Source organism: Aythya ferina, assembly GCF_964211825.1.
Source record: "Aythya ferina genome assembly, contig: HAP1_SCAFFOLD_94, whole genome shotgun sequence".
Taxonomy (NCBI): Eukaryota; Metazoa; Chordata; class Aves; order Anseriformes; family Anatidae; genus Aythya; species Aythya ferina.
In genome coordinates, this window is record NW_028181424.1 from 159,028 (window position 1) to 179,787 (window position 20,760).

Consider the following 20,760-nt stretch of genomic DNA (forward strand, 5'->3'; position numbering starts at 1 on the left):
GCTGCCCAGAACGCAGAGCAAAAGGATGATGTTTGCGCCTGGGGGAGAGCCCATCTAAGAAAGGGAACAAAAGCTGCTGCCCAGCAGCGTCTGGCTCAGGGAGGAGTGAGAAAGCTCTGTGCAGCCCCCAGGGTCCGTGCAGCAGGAGGCAGGAGGTGCTCCAGGCTCACAGCAGCAGTTCCCCTGCGGCCTGTGCAGGGAGAGGCCCCTGGTGGAGCAGGCTGTCCCCCTGCAGCCCATGGGTCCCCCGTGGAGCAGATCTCCACGCTGCAGCCCCCCTGCGGGTGGAGGAGCCCCCGGTGGAGCAGGTGGCTGTGGCCTGGAGGAGGCCGCGGTTTGTGGAGAGCCCCCGCAGGAGCAGGCCCCGGGCTGGACTGGAACAGGCTGTGCTGAGCCTGCTTTGCCCGTTACGCTCCTTGTGGAGTGATCTCCCTGTCCTTTTGGCAGCCCTTGAGCCCTTGCCAGCCTCTTTTCTCCCCTTGGCATTGGAGGAGGGGCAGGGAGAGAGCGCTTGTGCTGGAGCTCAGCTGCCCAGCTGAGGAAAACCACCACGGCTCTGTCTTGCCGCTGCTGCAGCACGCTGGTAGCAGCCAGCACCGTCTGTTCTTCGAGCCTCAGCAAGCCCACAGCATCTTCCCAGAAGGGATCCCTTTCCTTCACGCCTCCAGAGGCTGAGGGCTTGTGCCCCGTTTGCAAGCGCTTTCTCAGTGCCCCCTTCCCCAGAGAAGGATCCCAGCTGCTTGGCTTCCCTGCCCTCTGCTGCCAGGCTCCCGCAGCTGCTGTCCCAGCAGCGCAGCAGCCAGCTGACAATGTGCTCGCCTGGAGGACAGCTGCAATCTTGTCCCATGGCTCGCAGCTCGCCCAGGGATGGGGATCACCTGCTTCCTGATGCTTTTCTCTCTGCTCTCCTTTCCAACAGCCTCCTGTGCCCTGGGATGGCCCTACCTTGGGGTAGGCTGCCTCGCCTTCCTCTTGCTCCTTCCTCTTCTTGGGAGGACTTTCTGCCCTTCCGAAACGAGATGACTTCTGCATGCATTCCTTCCCCATTCCTTCCCCTTGTGTGTATTGGTGCCTGAGACAGCAACGGGGTCGTCCCTGGAGCCAGCTGTAGGGCCTGTGCCAGGCTTGGAGGGGCTGCAGGGAACATGCCAGGGGCTCGAGGGGCTGCAGGGAACATGCCAGGGGCTCGAGGGGCTGCAGGGTGTGTGACAAGGCTTTGAGGGGCCTCAGGTCCTGCCGCAGTGGTTGAAGTCGATGCAGGGAACATCAGAGTTGTTGGAGGGGCTGCAGGTAAAATGCCAGGGCTTGCAGCAGCTGCAGGCTGCGTCACAGCTTTGCATCAGGTCAAGACGCATTTTCCTAGAACCATACATTTCCTCCTGAAGGGGCTGAAGAGCATGGAATGGTCTTCAAAATGCACAGAGCAGACCCCAGCAAATGTAGAGCTGCTGCTAGCAAGTAGGTAACTTTATTGTTCCTGTTGTTAATTTTGTTTCACAACAACAGATGCAAATATGTATCTTGAATGAGGGCAAAGGTGACCTTGGATCTGAAGCACACAGGCGTTCGCTAGTGTCCCCCCATCTGGAGTGAATCCAGAATGACTCGGAAGGAAAAATAAAGTCCAAACCAGTGCGTTGTGATAAAGAGAGTTTAATAGGGTAGAAAAGGAATAAAAACCAACAAAATAATAAATAATGATACTTACAGTTTATAAGATATTAATATATAAAAATATTTAATACTATTAAATACTTATAATTTTATAATAATAAAACAATGCCATACCGTACAACACAGTCAATAAAGTGGATTTAATTAAATAAATAAGAAAACCAATAAATTAAATGAAAATTAAAAAATTTAAATTTAATACAAATAAAACCCATTTTTCCCATTCCAATGAATTGCTATCCCCATCATCACTTCCCATCCCACTGATCATTTGCTATCCCAAAGACCTCCCAGTTCTTATCCCCTTGGCATGCCAGTGCAAGAAGAGCTGCAGGCAGAGGCCTTGCTGAGTGACCACCTAAGGAGAGGAATTTAATCCAGAAGGCAAGAAAGAAGAGCAATGCCCCGAAAGAAGAAGCAAGTCTGTCTCTCAGCCCTTTGGTGTCCCAAGCAGCAGTTGCCATGGCCAAGCTTTCCCAGCCCAGCTGCTGCCAGCATCTCCCCAGCTTGCCATTGCCACCTTCCTGGGTGAGGCGCGCGCGCATTTGCCATTGGCGCTGTTGCCATCCCTGTGAGTGGCAAGCCCATCCCCTAGCTCCAGCACGAGAGAGGGGAGAGGGCAAGCGAGAGGGGCAAGGGCTGAGGAGCGTGGCTGAAGCTGGAGCAGGTGCCTGCAGAGGTCTCTGTGCCTGCCTGGGTGCTGCGGGGGCCGTCGAGGAGAAGCCCGAGGTCGGTCACGGGTAGCTGGAGCCTGGCACTGTCGGCGGGGCGCTGGGCATGCTGCTGGGGCTGCTGGAGGTGGGCTGCGGCTGCACACAGGCCAGCTGGCACGCTGGCCCCAGCGCCTTGGCCCTGGCCCCCAGCGGCTGCAAAGTCTCGCTGGGGGTCTTTGTCCCCGGCTGCTGGCGCTGCAGCGTCCTGGCCCCGCTGGCCTGGGGACAGAGCCTGTCCTGGGGCCGCACGGCACGGGGCTCCCCACTCGGAGTCTCCGGCAGCAGCCGCGCTCTGCGGGGAGGTGGCGCCGCTGCTCCTTGCCCCCCTGCAGCCCCCGGGCTTCGCGCTCTCTTGCTGGGTGCCGTGGTGCTGTTGATCGCCAGCTGCTGCGCGCTGCTGCCTGCTTCCCTGCTGCTGCCAGCCACCGTGCTGCTGCCAGCCGTCTTCCCCTGGCACGGTCTCTTGCGGCCTTGGCCAGCCTGGCCCAGCAGCGTCTTCCTCTCCTTGCCGGGGGGGTTCTCTGTCGTCGGCCTCCTGTGCTGGCAGCTCTGCGCTGTCCCGGGGGTGCTGCTGGGCGCAGGGCGCTTGGCCCCCCGCTTGGTGCCGGTGGACGCAGGGGCAGGCGGGGGACTCTTGAGGGGACCCAGGGGGCGTTTGGGCAGGGGTCTCCTATGGTCACTGCGGCCCTTGGGGTTGGGGCGTTTCTTGGGGGAACTCGGGGGGGATTTGGGCTGGGGTCTCCTATGGTCAGTGCGGCCCTTGGGGTTGGGGCGTTTCTTGGGGGAACTCGGGGGGGATTTGGGCTGGGGTCTACTAAGGGCACTGGGGACCTTGGGGTTGGGGCGGGTCTTGAGGGAACGCTGGGGGGGTTGGGGCAGGGGTCTACTAAGGGCACTGAGGAGCTGGGTGTCAGGGAGGCTCCTGGGGGGACTCAGGGGTGGACTGGGTAGGGGGCTCCTAAGCGCACTGGGCAGGGGACTGGCTGCAGGGCTGAGCGGGGGGCTCACTGCTGGCACGACGGGGGACTGCAGCGACAGCCCACCCTCAAGCTTCTCGGGGCGCAGCCCAGGGGTTGAGGGGACCTCACCGAGGGCTCCTGTGGCTTCCAGTCCCTGCGTGCTCGGCTCCTCGATGTCCTCGCAGAGGTCGGGCAGCTGCGAGAGGAAGCGGCTGAGGGCAGGACTGCTGGGCAAATCGGGGAAGGCGTCCTGGGGCTCCACGGCATCGAGCCAGCTGAGCAGCTCCTCCATGCCGGGGATGGGGATGTCCAGGTCGGCCAGGAGCTCGTCCTGCATGTGCTGCAGCTGCTGGCTGTCCCCTGCCAGCTCTGGAAAGGCCTCGGCAAAGGCATCAGGGCCCAGCTCGGGCAGCTGCGGGGGCTCCTCAGGCACCTGCGGGGCTGTCGCCGCTGAGGACGAAGCAAGAAAATCCCCCAAGACGGGCGATGTCAGCTTTCCCATGGCCCCTGGGTGTGGGGCGCCCAGCGGCCGGCTGTGCCAGCCCCAAACTCACCGTCAGGCGTCGCCGTCTGGGTGCTGGCGGTCCTTGGAGCCTGGGCAGGCTTGGGGGCAGTGGGGCCGGGCAGCGGGGGCCCCTGGTCCTCGCTGAGCCCCACGGCGTGCAAGCAGGGCTCCGGCAGCTGCCCCCGGCTGCTGCTCAGGGTGCGGGGCGTGGGGAGCGCCTGCCCCCGCAGCGGAGGCCCCGGGACGAGGGGTGGCGGGGGGTTGCGCTGGGCGGGGGCCTGCAACAGGCAGGTGCCTGCGGGGTGCAGGAGCTCCCCATGGAGCACGGCCCTGGGCCCCAGCCCCAGCGCATGGTGGGGTACCAGTGTCCCCGTCACCATGGGCTGTCCCCACTGATGGACACAGGGGGCACAGGGAGGAGCGGTGTGGGGGAGCTGCCCCCAGGCGGGGAGCTGCACCAGCTGCAGCTGGTGCCCCATGGTTGGGAGCTGCACCAGCTGCAGGTTTTGCTCCACAGCGGGGAGCTGCACCAGCTGCAGGTTTTGCCCCACAGCGGGGAGCTGCACCAGCTGCAGCTGGTGCCCCACGGCGGGGAGCTGCCCCACAGCAGGGAGCTGCCCCCCGGCGGGGAGCTGCCCAAGCTGCAGGTGGTGCCCCTGGGCTGGGAGGTGCCCCCCAGGTGGCAGCTGCACCCCGGCGGGGAGCTGCAGCACCTGCCCCTGGACCCCCGGCACCACGTGCCAGACGGTGGCCTGGGGCAGCGCGGAGGGGAGGGTGGGTACCTGCGGGGGCTGCAAGGGCAGCGCCGTCGCTCCGGGGAGGGAGGGCAGCAGCCAGGCAGCCACCGTTGGCGGCACGGCTGGGACGACGAAGGGGGAGTTTTGCGTCTGCGCAAGCCGCGGAAGCCGTCTGGGGAAACCCTCTGTGGGAAAAAGGCCGCTGGGCTGAGCTCTGGGGCGCTGGGCTCGCCAGCAGGGCCGCAGCCCCGGGAGGAGCGGGAGCCGGCTGCTGGACCTGCCATGGTGGCTGGAGAGTGGGGCGGTTGCTTGGGGAACCCGGGCAACGGGGGTTCCGTCCCAACGGCTCACCAGCCCCTCGCCGACATCTTGGGGAGGACTGCAGGCTTTGGACCCAAGCAGGCTGCCCAGCGCAAGACTTGGCCATGTTCATTAGAACATTACTAGCCTCTAAGCCTCATGGCATCACCTTCCATCTTGACTGCTAAACCTCCTTGCTCCCTACTATCTTCTTTGCCAAGATACAGCTGTCCACATTTACTTTTCCTACTTGGCTGGACTGAATTTAAGAAGGGAGCTTGCAACTCTTCCTCTTGTTTGCCACTTCATCATCAAACCAAATGAAAATAGAGCTTAGGGAAATGGTTTAGTGGGGACTGTTAGCGTTAGGTCAGAGGTTGGACTCGATGACCTTGAGGTCTCCTCCAACCTAGAAAATTCTGTGATTCTGTGAAAACCATTTGCCTTTAACCTCTTTATTTCAGGCCTTCTTTCCTAGTGGCCATTCAAAACTGGGAAAAAAATAGTCTACCAAGTGGGGTTTTTTTTTGATTTGATAATAAATCTGCAGACTGTTAAGTCATCAAGCACTTCAAGACTGTTTGAAATAATCTCGAGATTAATATAAAAGGAATTCCTCACACACGCTGCGGCCGCTTACCTTTAGTATAGTCGTTGGATGCGATGGAGCAGTATTTCTTGCTTTCGCCTGCACTGGAAGTCTTCCCTTCCTTGTAAGGTTGTTTACTGCTCTCACTTCTGCATTACTGACATGAAGAGCCATCTGGAGGATGGGATTCTTCCTTCTTCTCCCGCGTTATCTTCTGGAAACGAGGATCTAAGTGTTCCAAGGAGCCTTTTGCTTTCCTGGTGTTTCTCCTTTTTCTTCTTTTTCTTCTCCTTTTTCTTACGCTTGCGATTGGCATTGTCAAAGCGGAGCGCACAGAAACACAAATCATGAAGTCTGAAAGAAACATGCAAGTTAAAAAGGGAAAAAAAGATGTGGCACTTGTTGCCTATATGAAACTTGATTTATTTTACCACAGGTGATGATTTGCAGCATGTCAGCTATTTTGTGGTGCTTTGTGCACACGCAACTTACTTTAGATGCAGCAAACTTAAGCCGTCAGATTGAAGGACCATAGGTCCTGGTTTGTACACAGATCATTAACAACGGCTAGCTCTGGAATATGTGCAAGCAGAAAAAATCTTTTAACCTAATCTGGAATGGTGTACGGATGTGATTCGAACTATGTGGTCCAAAGCTAGTGCTCTGACACAATTCAGCAAGAGCTTTCCTGTCTTCACTGATCAACCTAACAACATGATCCCCAGCCAGCTGGTGCTATCTAAAGAACTTAGAAACTACCAGAAAAAAAAAAAAAAAAAAAAAAAAAAAAAAAAAAAAAAGGAAGACATGAGAAGCACCCAGAAAAGAATTAGGATAAAAAATGCGGAGTATGCTGGAATCCTTGCTTACTTGGAATCCTTCTCTCCATCTTTATCCTTAGACTTCTGTTTCTTCCAGAACTTGTGATATTTTTGCATTTTTTTCACCACCTAAAAGCTCCTTTTCTATCTTTCTGTCTTTCCTTTCTATTTCACTTTCACTACCTTCTGCACGGGTATATTTTCTTTTTCTGTTTCCTTCTGTTTCATTTTTCTGGCGACAGTTCTCCAAATGAGCTGACACAGGTGGAAGCGCATGTCTTTCACGAGAATGTCTTCCGGAATGTTGCTGAGGTACCGAGCAACGATGCAAGTCTGCTCGGGGTGTGCTAAAGCGACGTACATCTTCCTCTCTCAAGAGGGAACCGTGAGGCCATCCGCTTTTGTAATGATAATGCTTATGTGACCTGCTGTAGTAAGTTGCAGTCCATCTGTCAAAGGCTGAATCGCCGTGAGAGAACTTTCTCTCTCTACTGTCTCCTGTCGCATGAGGTGAATAGTAATCCTTGTAATAGCCACATCTTTCCCATCTCCGTGCTTCGTCTCGATAGTATGTTTCTCTGCTCCAACTTCTTTCCCCTTTGGATCGGTAGTACCTATTGCTACCTTGTTCTGATCTTCCTCCGCTGCCAGATCTGTACTTTGAATATTTGACTGCTCTTCTGCCATTCTCAGGGCTGTTTCTTTCACGAGGGAAAGATCTGTACCTGCTTCCCTCCCAGTACTCCTGCTTGTGACTCTTTTGCTCAACAAATTCCACGCTCTGAGAACACCTCCTCTTGCTGGAAGGACCTGCTTTTTGACTCTCCTTCTCTTCACTAGGAGCATGTTCCCTCTTGCTTTGGTAATGCTCTTTCTCAGTGGTTTTAGTCTTGTCCTTTGTATCTTGGCATCTCTCTGTAACAGCTGAGGAGGAAAGGTTTTTAGAGCTACATTCAGTGTCAGACTTGAGAGAGGAAGTATGCCGCAATTTCTCACCAGGCTCACAAGACTCTTTGCCATACAAAACGCTTTCTTTTGAAATGAGGTCACGTTCTTTTGATCTTCTTGCTTTCTCCTTGTCTCCACCGTCATCACATTGGTACTGGGCGAGGTATTCATCGTTCCCAGGAGATTTCGGAGGTTCCGCAACACTGCATAAAATAAAAACCCATTTCTCACTTCTGCTGAAGGACGTGAATATTAAGAGTAAAACCTTCCAAAGGCAAACAAACAAACAAAAACCTCCGGACTACAGGAACGCTCGCAAAGATATGCCATTTAGAAACCTCTCCTGTGATTAGGACACCTTCTTCAGCTCCCAGAGAAAGTGCCTTTTCCCCTCTTGCTTCTGAAGCCATTGCACTAAAAAAGCAAACGCATCTGTCTCCTTCCACCTGCTGCTCTGAGAAAAAAGGCATAGGGGCGAGCGGGGAACAGCCAGTGTTTCTCCAGACAGTGGAGAAAAATGGAAAAACATTCTATAAAGGAACACAAGTTCTCCTTGAGGCACCAACCTGCATCAGAGTGATATGCTCAGTGCTGATCATTAGTTCTGTTCGTGACACTGGACACACAGTATGGAATTGTACTAATTTAAATCCTTCCATTAAATACTATTAGTAGACAGATAAAACTGTAACGAACTTCCATAAAGTCTTGTCTTAATCAGACTGTGCTCATTTTACCTCATTTCCTCTGACAAGCTGTTCAGCTGGCTGGCTCTGAAGGACTCCGTGATGACTTCTCGATTGACTGAAGGCATAGCTCCAGGCATCTGCAATTAAAACGCACAAGTCAGCAGACAAAAAAATACTATTTGTAGTAGTACTGAGGACTAGTCTTGTCAGAATTTCTCCATTAAATGGTAAGCAAGACCGCTGTGAGTTGTATGCATTATCTACACTTCAAAGATAACCCCAACTCACCCCCCAAAATCTACTTTAGGAAACTTAGGAATTTTTATCTCAGCTGAGCTTAAGTTGACAAGTTCTAATGTAAGCTCAGGTCTGCAAATTCTAAGGGGATAATACCACAAAGTCTTATGATCACGTGTGTGCTGTGTTTTCTCAGTATTTCACCTGAATTAGGAACACAATAAACACTCCCGAATACATCGTAGGTGAGAAATTCTCGATGGAGCAAATCTATGTTTCAAGCAATCCATTTGTTTTAGAAAAGAACATCTCAGAAGGTTTAACAGGTTCTACTCGGCAAGTGGAATCATCAAGTTTCAGTCCGTTTTCTTTAGATTCATTAACTAACCTAATAGCACCATTTAGTGAATCTGTTTTTGGCAGCTCATGCTGGGATCTTCCTTTGTCAGCATTCTGACAGGAAGAATTGGAATGCTGCAATGTACGGACTACCTTTCACACCAAAATTCCATTAGAGGACATTGCATTGCATTTCAAATTCCTTTGAAATAAGCCCTTTGACTCCTCCTCAGATTTTCCTGAAGATTCTGCACCATAAGGGACTGTGTTATCAGAGCTGAGTTTAGGATTTTCATTCACTGTTGGCTCCACAAAAATTTCATCAGAAACTTTTTTGTTTGTTTGCATTTGCTTCATTTGCATTACCAAATTTGTAATTGTGGATGAAGGAACAGCCTGGTAGAGATCTTCATCCTCCACAGCACTGCTAAGAAAGTCAGGCTGTGACACAGTCTGACGAGCAGGCAATTTATTGTGAATACTGATGGTGATCTTCTGTTTTCTTGACGTATCAGTAATTGAAGGCCTGGTAATTGCCTGGTTTTGAACACAGGCCATTGGTGGTGCTGAAGATGGCCTTTTTAGGGTGACACCAGTGGTCTTTGCGTCCTCTTTTATGGATCCATTTCCATTTAAACGGCTTGAATTCTGTATTTAAAAAGAAGAAATTGCAAGATGGATTAACGCAAACACTGCATGTAACATTTTGAAACACAAAACTCTCCTACTGAGTGTTTCTACAAATGGTCTTAACACCTAAAAAGAAAAACACACTGCCCGTTAAGGATAAATGCAAGTCCAATAAGCGTATTCAATTCCTGCTTTTGGTTTACTGCAGATTGGTATCAAATTAACATCATCTTTGAAAAACAGCCAAGCAACTTAACATTACCTGCTGCTATTCCCAAATATATTTATTTTCCCCTTTAAACATACCCTGAAAAGCCTGAAGTAATCGTTCTGGTGCTCAGGAATAAGACATTTAGTTTTCCCTGTCTTAGCTAAAGTGACGAGGATAGGAAAAACAAGTCCTCTTTTAAATGATTTGAGGATTAGTACACTCTGCTTAAATAGTCAAAGAGCGTAGCTCTCTGTGCTTTAGAAAGCTGTCTTGGAGGTATAAAGTAATGGAGTCGCATGGCTGCACAATTTAGCAGTAACCACTGTTTGAATGACTCTGGCTGTAGCATGAGGGCTGTGAAGAAAGCTGCAGCGTGGGAAGGAAAACAAAACTAAGATGCCGAAAACCAAACAAAAAACCCCACACCAAACCCCAAACCCACTAGCAGTTTGGTGCCGTTATCTGCCCTCCCGCTTCCCTGAATTACCTTAATCATATGAGGAAGAAGTCGTGGTCCCAGAAATCCAGCCTGCTTACTATTAGCCCCCTGCTGACCAGGAGGGAATGAACAGGGATAAGATGGTGCTGGCAAGTAAAACGCACGTTCTCCAAGTGTCAAATCATAGCGCCTTCAGAAAAGAGCAGTGATCGTAGTTTAGTTTTTCTTTCAGCCTACTCTTGGATTAAATCCCATCCTATCATTTTAGAGGAACAGCTCATACGATATGGAAGCCTTCTCTACAGAAGGCTTCGCCATGACTACAGACTGAAAAGTAGAGAACAGTCTTCCTACTAAGACTATCACTTGCACAGCAATAATTCATTCTTACACCACAGATGGCCTTCATTTCTCTCCTTCTCTAAATTAGCCAGCTACAGATAACACATAGATAGCAATTTACATGAGTGCTGCAGTTTAAGGCCGAGCAACAAAAGATAATAAACGACACAGAGAATTTCAGGTTAGACAGAACTGAATTAGACAAATAATAATCTTCTCCCGGGATAGCAAGAAAAACACTTGCAAAACAGAAAAATATCAATAACAGGAAAGTAAATCTCTTCTGAACACATTTTAAGATTTGTTATTACCTGATATAAAAAAGTATGTAAGCTTGCTGACCAAGAACTCTTTTAATGTCAGTATGCACTACTTTAGCATCATTCATCTGATACCAAAGTCCATTACCAGCCTGCAAATAAAGACAACGATTTCTTTAGGTGAATTGCACGTTTTCCAATTGAAATCACGGATAGGAACAAAATACACACATGTCAAATAAAAATATAATGAAATCTTTTTCCCTAGAAACAGTAGCTGCTAGTCATGCTTTAATTGGTTTGCCAGCACAACCTTTACCCTGTTAGAAATGCTGTTGACTTCTACCTTTACATAGCATATATAGTGTCCTGAGTGACAGCTGACACCGTGATGTACCAGCACCGCGTATAAGGCATAGAGCAGTGGTTCTCCCATTGACTGCGACATGTAGGCTCTCAGGTCCAAATACTCCGGATATTTCACCTCCTAAAGAGACATCAAGAAGATAGAAAAATTATCCCAGAGTACTTCGTGGACTAGCCAGAGAAAAACACTTCCAAAAAACACAGACTAGAATTGATTTCTAGAATATATTTCTCGAATATATTTCTTGATTCACTACAAATAAGTCTTCCCATAAACAACGGTTAAGACTAGAAGTTGCAGAGAACTGTTTCCTGATGAATCAGCCTTCTCAGAGGAAAGCATATGCTTCTTGTCAAGCGGGAACTTTATTGATATTAAGAGAAAGAATAAGCCATAGTCGTTAGTCTACAATTATTGTCTGAAAATATTAACAACTTTCAGCTTTGGGGGATGTCCCATTACACAATGATATAGTTGCATTACAGTGGTAAATATACCTTGTTGATCTTTCCACCTGTGAAATCTGCAAATCTTTTCAGTGATATTGTGAGAACCTTGGAAGAACGGTGTATGGTAAATCTCTTGGACGCAGGAACCATCTTTTTACACCTTAAAACCAAGCAGAGATAAGTGTTTGAAGGCATCTTCTTTTTTCGCCCCCAAAACAAACTCCTTTTAATGTCTCACGCATGCCTATGCTATTTGAATGATATTTACTTGCATAATAGGTTGGTCTTTTTTCTTTTCATAAACCCATGCACTGCGTGTCAGGTTTGTTAATACAGAGAAGAAGGTCAATTTTCCCAACAACTCAGAGCATAGCGGGAACAGGAATCTCTCACAAAAGGGTATGACCAGGTTGGATGGCAAGGTACCATTTCTTGGTCTACAAAAGTGGCTATTTGAACTCCAATCCTGGATACATTCTTTCAGCTTTCAAGGGAAATACAAATACTGAAAGCGGAACGAGAGAGCCTTGGTCCCCAGGGCTAGAAATTGCAAATAATCTCCAACATAGGTCGACTATCAACATCAAAAATACAACAGAAGCACATGGTCATTCTACAGGAGGGAGACATTTAACAGTAGGAAGTCTTCATGTACTGAGCTTGTCTGGAAAGACACTGAACCCATCTGCCATCCTTTGAAACAAAATAGTTCAGTTTGACACATTGCCCGCTCCAAGGTAGGACCTACGGTGTAAGCAGTGAAAATTAGCCACTAGCCCAGAGAACAACGGAAACTGGGCAGTTTACATCAAGAAAAGTACTGTCGAGAGCTAATAAATAGAAAGAACAAAAGTAGCTCTTTTTGAATTCTGATGGCAAAATACAAGCCAGAGAATTGCAAACCCATAGGGAATGCCTATGAACAAGACTTCCCCCCTCCAAGGAAACAAAAATCCAAGTCTTTTATAAACTTCCACAAAACTTGTAAGTAGATCCAAAGTTTAGAGGTAGTCCAACAGAGTCATGCAACATAGAAAACTGACATCTAGGATTAAGACCTAATTCGTCAAAATCTTACTCGCTACATTTATAGCAATTCTCTCCATCCAGCTCTTCAGGTTTCACAAAGAGTTCCAGAGCTCTGCTAACAGACGAAACCGCCTAGAGCAGCGAGAAAGAAGAGCGCAAAGTCACCGTAATTCAAAATTCCAGAGACATACTAGTAGTTTATAAGAGAATCTTACTAACATACTCAAGCGATCTACTAGGAGCACTGTGAAGAAGGAGGCAGAAAGAGCATGCTCAGCATTGACCTCACCTGGAAGGCATTTGACTTTGGAACAAATACTTTTCCAGTAGCCTAGACAGCATCTACAGTGTGCTTTGTCATCAATACTGGGGACAAATTCATCAGTCTAACAATTAGATGTATATTGAGGTAGAACAACAAAGAAGTAGGACAGCATTATAATTTTTGCAGAAAGAGAATTCTTTCCCCTTAAACCCAATGCAAATGTGGAGACTATTTACATGGGTTCCACGGAAGGACAAAGTCCAATCCACTTCCTTAGCACCACCAAGCTCTTACGTTTTAACATTATATGTGGTTTGGTTTTTTAAGTTAAACAAGTTTAATTTAGAAAGTTATGCATGTACTTAAACATCATGAATTATATTTAGAAAACATCTTACCTTTATATCCAAAGTGATATCAAGAAATGCCTCATACGTATCCGAAACTGCTTTGCAATTCAAGCACTTCACTGGAAACAAAATATAAATGCTTAACATTATGTGAAGGAGACTAACTGTCCAAATTCAAGTTGTTGACAGATACTACTTTAGACAAACTACAGACTGCTTTACTACTGACAAAAGACACAGATCAGTTCTAAGGACAGGAATATTTTTTCAAGTACCTCTTGATCTTAGAAATCCTCCAAATATTTGATGAATGATGGTGGTAGCTTGAGAAGATCTGTCCAATCTGGAAATAAATTATAATCAGACCTCAGAAGATTTAAGGCACAGAATTAACTCTTCAAAGAGTTTGATGAAAACCAAGGATGATGTAGACTTGCGTTGCTGATAGTAAATAAGGCACTAAAAGGTGCTAGAGATCATTTCTGAGAGTAAATAAAGGACTAGAAGGTGCTAGAGAATGTATGAAAGTGAACTTGTTTATGCTTACTCGGTGCTTCCGTTCAAGCACGCTTCCTGCATAGCATCAACAGTATAGCGCAAGAACTCGTGTGCGTCTTCTTGACTGCCAAAACGGAAATGTTGTCCTATTCCTAAATAAGAAGATGATAGTATTGACCTCATTTAAAAATGAAATCATTCTTGTATTTCTAAAATCTCTCTTCATTGGAGTGTTAAAACCACTTAGACACATCAAATAATTATTTGAAGATTACAAGCTATCGAAAAGAAACACATCTGAAGCCACTTACGACTGAGATTACTGATAACATGCGTAGGCTCGATGGCATCAACAGTGCAACGCAGGGCCTGGTTAATGTGAGTCTCCATCGTGCACATCATGCAAAAATCTTGTTCACGACCTGAAGAGTGAAAGAACAAAGCATCCCAGTCCAGCGAAATATCCATACCTACAAACATCTAAGTACAATTTAAGCTATAGATACCATATCCACTCTCCTTGCTACATTCTATTCTCCCAAGATGCCAATGTCCCAACAGTCTTGTAACATTTCATTTCACACAACTTGACAGAAGAAAAATATCCACTAAGCCTGTATTCAAATGCATTTTGTGATGAGAAATCTAAAAGACTACTGCAAAGTCGCAGTTGTAAAGGCTGACAGGAATGTGAACTCCACAGGCTGCAAAATGTATTACTCTCTAAAATTATTACTAAATGCATTACTGTCCAATGCACTTCATTATTCCCATGAAGCAATAAATGATCCTTTAATAAACAAACAAACAAACAAACAAACAAATAACTAAATAAATAAACCATGGTGCATTAATTGCACTCCATATGCTATTCGGAGCCCACTGCTAATACAGTGCTCAAAGCCAGCTGCTACAGGTAAAATCAGGCAAATAAGCTTATCTCACAGAATCACTGCTGTTCTTTCACCTTCAGAGCTATCCAACAGATTCAAAATACTGTTAGAAAGTACTCACATGACTGGCTGTGCTCAAGAGAAAGCATGTAATTGGCAAGTGGGGGTGTGTAGGTCAAACACTGCAGAGTAGCATTAAGAAAACATGTGTTGCCAAGATTGTACAGGCCAACTCCAACACTTTGTGTTTCTCGCCAATCCATACAAATCTTCTCAGGTGGAAAAAGAATGCTCTGTGGCGGAGCAATTCCATCATTAACGACTGCAAGAAAGTTAAATTTAAAAAGAGATCTTGTTTGTTTGTTTCGAAGAAAGGTATTTAAAAAAATACTATTCTGCAGGAGCACCTAGAGGAGCTAGCTACAATCCAAACCAGAAAAACTTATTGCAGACAGCTTTAATACCACCAAATTCATAATGGCTGGTCAACACAATGTTTTGGGAAAAAAAAAAAAAACAAAAAACAAAAAACAAACAACTTTAGTCAACCATTTTAATGTTGACTGTAAATATATCAAAATTAATTTCTGTAACATCAGTCACTTCAGTTGCCTTAGGGGATTCGCTTTTGAAGTCTTTGTTCACAGTAGTCCCCTTCTCTATCAGTGCAACAAGTAAGAACTGCATTTTCTACTTTTGCTTTGAAGAAAATGGAGGCAGGATAAAACACACACTTACTTAGATCTCTTGGGGCAAAAGCCTTAGAATTTTCAGATGATCTACAGTAAATAGCACCTCCACGTCCTTGGGCCACAGAGACTTGGCTTGAATCTTCTGCAGGCACTATCCGGCCCCAGTTGGCGGTGCGTGACATCACTATTTTAGGACTTGGTTTCTTGGATTTGCCAGACCGCCTTGAAGAGGGCTTTTTAGGCTTTGAAGATTTGGGCTTCTTAGCTACGGTCAGTGTTCACATCTGCAACAGAGACAGAAGTTCTGGCTGACGTAAGACTATCAAGAAGCATTCCAAGAAGAAAAGAGTAACAGAAGTCCTGTCACTTAATCTCAAAGAAACAGCCTTAAGAACTAAATCGCTGGTATGAATGATTTAAAAAGAATCCCCAAACTAAACACACAAAGTGAAAATTTCCATCTAAACTCTATCAGTATTACTTTTCGCTTCTGCAGAACTAGTGGCTGATGCCATTTCTTTCCCTTCCGTAGGATTTTAATCCATTACAACTCTGGAGTCTTTTTAATATAAAAATGTAGAAGACATTCTCTGAGGGGAATCAGTTATTTATTGATTTCCGGAGTTGCGCAATTATCTGTTAATTAGTACCTATGATCTAACAGATAATTGTTGCAATTATCTATTGCTGGCATTAGTAACGGAACACTATTACTTCACTGCCTGTGTTTTTCTGTTTCGTCTGCACAAAGGTACCCAGAACTCACTGCTACTTTTCTTCTGTCTTTCCAGGGCTCGCCCTCTACCTCACTGTCTACTGCACCAGTCATGAGGGGTTTGTTGTGATTCTATAATGAGCCTAGCTTTTAAATACACCTTTCATGGGCGTCACTTGGTGACGGCAAGTTAATTTGTGAGGGCTCCTCAGTCTACATCATGCGGTCGCTTTTTCCAGGTGAAAAAGCGGAGCTGTAAGTGGCAGTACACTAAAGCCCTGGCATGCTGAGATCCAAGAGGAGAGATGTTTGGCCCTCCTTTTCACTCCTGGGAACCATATACCTCAAAACCCACAGAGGATGGGCTATATCTCAGAGAAATCTTGGGAAAGGAGAGCATGAAGAGCATGTTTGCAAATTCATTTCTCCCTGGGCTTCTTCTGCTTCTCCAAGAAAGACGAGTTTGAATATAACTTTGGCAGCAGTACTTCTGGTGTTTTACTCCTACCACATTTAAAACTCCTATGAAAAACTGAAAAGTTAGACTAAAAAGCAGCTCTTTCCGTTCTACTTTGAAAAGTTGCATGCTTTCCTCATGCAAAATAACAGGGGAATGTAAGCTAGAAACGGAAATGCTGAATGTAAAACAAAACAAAACAAACCTCAGCCCTCCAGGACAAAAGCCAATAACTGCTACAAAGTCCTTTTTAAAATGCTGATTAGGTTTCAAGGTGATACCGCTTTAAATAAGCGTAGTTGTGTGTCCATAGGCAGAAGCTGAATAATGACAGGATGAACTTCTATACTTCATGTTTTGTTACTGTCTTACTGTAGCACACAGGGACTTGTTACCTTTAGGGAAACCACTAACCTCATGGAGGGTTTAAAACATAAGCTAGTTTGTTATACCAAAATGACGGAGAGAACAAAGCATAAAGTGCTTTCAGATTTCTAGCACGCCTTGATTGCTGTCCATTAAACTTCAGACACGTTAAACAAAACACAGTAAATAAGAAAACTCCTAGTCCCACAGCTGGCAAATTGTGTGCAGAGGTTGTAATTAGAACTTTTTTGCCCTGACGTTTTACATTTAAAATTGATTTTAAATCCATTCTATACACACTTTCCATTCCTGAAAAAACAATACGCAAACCTGACAAATGCATTTACATGAGAAATGAAGTCGTCCTTGTCCGATTGGAAGACTAAGGTGACAGCTCCTGGGCTCAGGGATAAGCTCCGATCTTCACCAGTGACAGCTCCTTTTGTAGGATTGAAAGGGAAAATGTTTCAGCAACACTTTGGAAACATACTTAAGGGACAAGAAACAAAATCAAGACTGCAGTGAGAAGGAGAACAGAAAAACAATACTGGGGAAAATGAAAAGGGAAGGGAAGGGAAGGGAAGGGAAGGGAAGGGAAGGGAAGGGAAGGGAAGGGAAGGGAAGGGAAGGGAAGGGAAGGGAAGGGAAGGGAAGGGAAGGGAAGGGAAGGGAAGGGAAGGGAAGGGAAGGGAAGGGAAGGGAAGGGAAGGGAAGAAGAAAAAAAAGAAAAAAAGAAAAAAAGAAAAAAAGAAAAAAAGAAAAAAGAAAAAAAGAAAAAAGAAAAAAAGAAAAAAAGAAAAAAAGAAAAAAGAAAAAAATAAAAAAAGAAAAAAGAAAAAAAGAAAAAAGAAAAAAAGAAAAAAAGAAAAAAGAAAAAAAGAAAAAAAGAAAAAAGAAAAAAAGAAAAAAAGAAAAAAAAGAAAAAACGAAAAAAAGAAAAAAAGGGAAGGGAAGGGAAGCAAAGCGAAGCGAAGACCTTGATCTTTATACTGACCAATGAGATAAGCCTTACACATTTTTAAGTTTATTTTTGACAACTGATTGAGGTGTTACCAGGTATTAAGTACGATTCAAGAGCAAATATTAACACTAGAAAGAAGAAATCCGATCCACCACCACTGTTTCAAAATACATCCATTTCTCATTTGGAGATGACGTCTCTCTGGCAAGATAGTAGAAAAACTGTAAATACCAATAGAGCTTCCTCTCCCGATGTTCCATATACATACCGATGCTGTTCCTACACCTACGCTCTGAGCATAAATTTATGTTGACATGAGTGACAAGAGAGGGTGTTACTCCTCTCTTTGTTTGCCTTGAGAGATACACCTCTTGTCCATTGAAAAGTAAATTCAAGATTCCAGATCAGTTAAGACAGTTGCTATCCCCCCATTCAGAGTTCTGCAGCAGCACTCTTCAGATGTGTTTAGCAGTCTCTTTAGAAAATGTTATCACTTAGGACCTGCTTCTCAGTAGGTCCACGTTTGGCCTCCGCTTAGCAGAGAGTCAATCCCAGCTTAAGCTTTCGTACAAGAGCCCCTTCACGAAACGGAGTTGAACCCTGACATAACTGAGTTGAACCTTTAACCTTGAAGCTTCCTTAAAGAAGAAAGCAGCACCCAGGCCAGGAAATAGAAATTAATCGTCACTTTACCCTGAAACGCAGTGGGCTATTCTGTGCTGGCAGGATTGCTGCCGGGCTGGCCGACGAGGCGGCGGGCAGCTCCCCGGGGCCACAGGGCCTGGCACAGGGAGCCGCCGGGGGTCTCCAAGGTCCGGGAACAGCGGCAACAGCGGCAACAGCAGGGACAGAGGGGACAGCAGCGACAGCAGCAGCCACCTCAGCCGGGGCCGTCTCCACAACTGCCACAACGGCCTCGGAACGCCGCCGAACTCGGAGCTCCAGCGTGACGCCTTTTGAACCTGGCCGCGCTGCTCATGGCTAAAACCAGAGCGTTTCCTCCGGCGTGTGTTTACTGTCGGTGCCGGATTGGCCCTCACCCCGAGCTCTCCCTGCCGGGAGGGCTTTGGGGTTGGGGTTTCCCTCCCGCCGCCGCCGCGGGCAGGCCCCGCGCGCAAGGGGTCCGCGCTGGGGAGCAGCATCTCACCCACGGCGAGAGACCGAGGGCACGACATGAAAAAGCCCCGACACGAAAAAGCCACGACATGCGGCCGAGGCGGCGGGGAGACGGCTCTGAGGGAGCTGCCACTTCGCCCCGCCGTCCTCCCCTCCCGGGCCGCCCCGCCGAGCCCCGTGCGCCTCAGGTGCTGCGCTGAGGGGGTGGCTGGCTACTGAGACAGCTGCCCAGGGCACTGCTCATGGCACCGAGCCTGACGGAGGTCAACAAGTGTTGAACAATGCTCTCAGACATCGGGTCTCACTTTGGGGTGGTCCTGTGTGGAGCCACCAGTTGGACTTGGTGATTATTGGGAGTCCTTTCCACCTTGGGATGTTCTCTGATTCTAGGTCAGCAATCCAGTAGCTGATGAGAAGTGTGGAGTCATTCAAAGGGAGGAGAGAGCACAACACTTCTCGTTTGCAGAAGCGGCTATTTGGTAACCAAACCGACGATTCCTTTGCTTCTAGAGCAACTAACAGCAGGGATCCGCTTTACAATGGAGGGAAAAGAGTCGCTGGCATGTCATGTGAAGTAACCTTCAAATCCCAGAGGATGATTTTGTTGGAACTTTATTCAGCTGAAAACACAGAAGCCTTGCTTTTGCTTGTGTTAGTTACAGCTCCAGTTTACTTTGGTTGGGAGGGAAGGCATTCCAGGCTAATGTGCTGTACCTGTTCCTTCAGCTCATTGTCCATAAATGGAGGAGCAAACGAAATCAGTTTTATCTCCATTAAATGCAGCAGACAAAGCGGAGTAGAGGGCGATCTAGCACTTAATTTTTCCTGTAAGCAGGAAACCCAGAACTCAACAACACTTTTCAAATCTTGTCCTGCAGTAAATGACCAGCTGAGTGAAGCTTGCATTTAGAGGATGTGCTCCTCCAGTAGACGGAAATAGCTTTTCCTCTTCACAAGTGCAACTGAGTGGTGGACTGGCAGCTACGTGGTTAACTAGTTGTGCCAAAGGGGTTGTGTTGAATGCACAGAAAAATATGCAGGTCCCAACAGTAAAGGGTTGTCTGTAGGCATGACACTGAGTACAGATGTTGTCTGCAGGTTCGTGCAGAGTGCACCGCGCCAATAAGCACCCAGAGTCGGAATGCACACGAAGGTCTTTTAATTATAGAATTACTTATAGAACTCTGCAGAGTCAGGTACTTGGCCATCTTTCGCAAAGCAAGCACACCTCTGACTCGAATCGCCGTCATTTATACACAGGAAACTTGTGAAAACTCTCTCTTTGGCTCCTTTGGATTGGTTATTACAGCTCACCTAACTTATCTCCACTGAGCTTGTGTATTACAGAGGAATACCGGGGGGGAGGGGGAACAGGAGAGGGGGGACACACACCGAATCCCACATTAGCATAGATTAGCATTTTGACAGGTGTGATTTTTAATGTGCTAATGACCCTTAATGAGAAAAAGGTTACTAGAGGTCAGTCTGGAGCTGGTGTTCTCCTTCCTGTTTTTTTCCCTTTTAGCCCTTCTCTTCCTTGCTTCTGCTAGCTCAAGGCTACCTGTCTCTCTCCTTCTTTATTTTCTCAGCTAAAAGACTGCACAAGCTACAGGCCTCCCTATTTGCTTCAACATTTCCTTGGTTTTGTTTTGTTTTTTTTTTTTCCCAGCTTTGGGACGACACAGGTGTGGTTTGATATTTGCCAGTATAGCTAAAACTCACGCCAGTCTGCTCACGCACAATAAGAAGTAAGATTTAAGGACTGGTTTCATCGGCTTCTTCCATACTAACATCCTTCTTATGTTTTAGATATGCTGAAGTTAAATCAACACTAAGTTACTACTTGTGGAGTAATCGCCTTAAGCGACTAGGCATCATAAGCACACCTCCATCCCAAAAGCTACCCGCCTCCAAGGTGCAACCACCCCTCACTGAGCACGCCCTCGGAATTTCTCACAGCCTGTACCTTTAAACGCAAGTGAGATCATTTCTACCAAGCACAACCAAGATATGCATGACTAGAGTCACTCAAGCTCCACCTTAAAGATAGAAAATAATATCAATTGCTTTAAGAGAAAGGGGATGTTAGGGAAGATACTATCAGGAAGGATTCCTTCTGACATCACTCGACAGGCTGAGCCTCTCACTCCCCCACCCCCACTCCATTGGGACGCCGTGGGGTAAGATCTGAACGCTTGCTTATACCAGG